The sequence below is a fragment of the Stenella coeruleoalba genome (genome assembly GCF_951394435.1).
Source record: "Stenella coeruleoalba genome assembly, chromosome: 14".
Classification (NCBI taxonomy): Eukaryota; Metazoa; Chordata; class Mammalia; order Artiodactyla; family Delphinidae; genus Stenella; species Stenella coeruleoalba.
Window position 1 is genome coordinate 75,235,397 of NC_137160.1, and position 3,103 is coordinate 75,238,499.

The 3,103-nt window shown below is 46.3% G+C and overlaps 1 long non-coding RNA gene across 2 annotated transcripts; it reads left to right on the forward strand.

Moving 5' to 3' along the window:
- The first annotated feature begins 574 nt into the window (after window positions 1-574).
- LOC307196942 lies at window positions 575-2,746 on the forward strand. 2 transcript variants are annotated; one of them, XR_013831294.1, is made up of 3 exons: window positions 575-967; window positions 1,871-1,990; window positions 2,332-2,746. It is a non-coding gene; the product is annotated as an uncharacterized lncRNA (long non-coding RNA). The 2 variants fall into 2 exon arrangements; XR_013831295.1 differs by having other exon boundaries at window positions 2,335-2,746.
- Window positions 2,747-3,103: the final 357 nt, after the last annotated feature.

The window sequence follows — 3,103 nt, forward strand, 5'->3', positions numbered from 1 at the left end:
AAAGACTTAGTGCAAAAAAATGTAAAATATCTCGTTAATACTTTTTAATTGATTGTATGTTGAAATAATATCCTAGACATACTGGGTTGAATAAAATATATTTTCAAAATTAATTTCAGCTGTTTCTTTATACTTTTTCTTTTTAATAAGGCCAGTAGAAAATTCAGAATAACATATGTGGTTCACATCTTTCTATTTGGACGGCAGTGATCTCAGCCCTGAGCGCTACTTGCGAACTATCTCATTTCAGATGTGTAGTTTTAACGCATATCTCTTTAACTCTGCCCATTCTCTTTTTTCCCCTGCCCCTGAATTGTTTCCTGAGCATTTTTTGACTCCAATCAAAGGGTAAAATCCTTGATAAGAGAGGCTGTGTCAGTCTGCCCCCTTTCATCCATCACAGCACAAAATGTCACCTCCACTTGTGTGAACCTGTCTTGCCCTAAAGAAATAGCATCTTGCTTGACCTTCCTTTTTGGAACTCTCCTCTCCCCCATGCTCAGGTCACATGTCTTGAATGGGGCTCACCCTCCTGGTCTCTGTGATTGGTCACGTGCCCCAGGTTTGACCAATTAAAGCATTCCATCCCCAGATCATTGATTGGCTCAAAGACAACCACGTGACCTGGGCTAGGCCAATGAGATGCAGTCCCTGAACTTTGTTGGACTTGCCAGGAGATTTTGACTGGATTTGAAGCTCGTAAGAGGATATAAACCTGGAAGTGCGGGGCTAGGCTGGTTGAGCCTGAGAATGAAGTCTACTGAGGGGAAAGAGATGAGTCCTTGACACTATCTGAGCCCTGGAGGCAGCCCTCTCAACTGCCTGTTTTCATCTGGCTTTTCGGTTAGATGAGTCACTAAATGCTCTTCCTTTTTATTATTTATGAGAGTTTGAGCTGTGTTTTTGCCATTTGCAACCTAAAGAGTCTCAGAACCAGATACCTAAGAGATGTCCGGGAGGGACTCAGGTATTTATGTCTTGGCAAGAAGGGGGTGGAAGACAGATCAAGTCTAAATCTTAGTTGGATCAGGCAACGGCTGGGAAGTGTCTCTGGGCATGGGGGACACTGGAACTGGCAAGGGGTAGAGTCTTTAGTCAACGAGCATCTTTTCCCATCCTGCTTAGAAGTAATGACCACTATTCTTTCTCCCTGTGAACAAAAACAGGCCAGAAGAGAATTGAGCTGACTTGAACTTGGAGTGTTATTTTGAGTCAGAGAATGCTGTCCTCCCTAAGAAAGGCAAGAAGGATCTGAGGCTGCTGTGTCATAGAGTGTCCCAGAAAGAGATGGGGGGGAGGTGTTAGGGAGAGGACATTCAAGAGGGGACATTAGGGGCTTCCCTGGTGGTGCAGTGGTTGAGGGTCCGCCTGCCGATGCAGGGGACACGGGTTCGTGCCCCGATCCGGGAGGATCCCACATGCCGCGGAGCGGTTGGGCCCGTGAGCCATGGCTGCTGAGCCTGCGCGTCTGGAGCCTGTGCTCCGCAACGGGAGAGGCCACAGCAGTGAGAGGCCCGCGTACTGAGGGGAAAAAAAAAAAAAGAGGGGACATTAGTGAGCAGGACCCGCTACTACCAACCAACCCTGTCCCCTAGACTGTAAACCCCTCTGCCTTAACCTCCTTCTGGAACCGTCTCTGATGGGTGCTGTGTATTTTCCAAAAATGACCATGGCCATATTTCTGACCCCACATGTTCCCACTTATCACAGAGAACCTCACCACCGCCCAAGCAAGAAGTGGAGTCTATTTTCCTGCCCTTCAACCCGTGTGACCTTGTGTTAGGTTCAACAAATAGAATGAGACCAAAATGACACTGTATGATTTCCAAGGCTACATCATATATGGTTTCCACTTGACTCTCTCTCTCAGGACACTCACCCTGGGAACCCAGAAGCCATGTTGTAAGGAAGCTCAGGCTATACTGAGAGGCCATGTATAGGTGTTCTGGCTAGCAACCCAAGCCAACAGCCAGCATCAACCTCCAGACAGGTGAGTGAGCCACGTGCCGTGGATTGAATATTTGTGTCCTCCCCAAATTCATATGTTGAAACCCACTCCCAAGGTGATGGTATTTGAAGGTGGGGCCTGTGGGATGTGATTAGGTCATGAGGGTGGATCCCTCATGAATGGGATTAGTGCCCTTATAAGAGAACCCAAGAGAGGTCCCTTCCCCCTCTGCCATGTGAGATTAGATTGAGAAGATAGCCATTTATGAATTAGGAATTAGGAAATCTGATTCCCAGCAGATTTTGGATTTCCTAGCCTCCAGAACTGTGAGAAATAAATTTCTATCGTTTATGAACTACCCAATCTATGGTATTCTGTTACAGCAGCCCCGATAGACTAAGGCAGCACCCTTCAGAGGATTCCAGCCCCAGCCTTCAAGTCTTCTAGCTGATGCAGAATGCAACGGAGATGAGCTGTCCTCAAACTGCAGATTCGTGAGCCAAATACATGCTGTCATTGTTTCAGGCCACTGCATTTAACCAATAGATGTTCGGTATGCAACAATAGATGACCAAAACTGGCACTCCCCATGCTGATTGCAACTAGGTGTTTGCTATTTTAAGGAGAAAGGGAGGAAGTGTCAAGTTCATATCCCCTGATCTCATTCATTCATTCAACAACTATTTATTGAACTCTATTCAATAGTAGATGTCTGGACAGGACTAGGACAGGGAAGTTTGCTGTCCTCATTGAAATGATATTCTAGTTGCAGGGAGAGATAGACTGTTTCAGAGTCATTGATGCTACGAGTATGATTAAGCAGAAGTCCATGAAAGTTGCTGGTTTAGGGGTTGTCAGGGAAGGATTCTCTTGGAAGGGGTGACATTTGAACCTGGAGGGTGAGATGGAGCTAGCTGTGAAGACTGGAAGAAAAAGCCTTCTAGACAGAGAAGATGGAGCAAGAACAAAGGTCACGAGGCTGAGAATTCTTGACTTTCCTTGGAGGTTCAAGGTCTAGTTCCATTACTAATTCCCTCTAGGAGAGCCTCAGTTTCCTCATCTAGAAAATGGGCACAGTCTACCCAACTGCCCTGAGCTATTGTGAGGATGGTGAGAACACACTGATGGGAATGCTTGTGGTTAACCCAGTCTTGC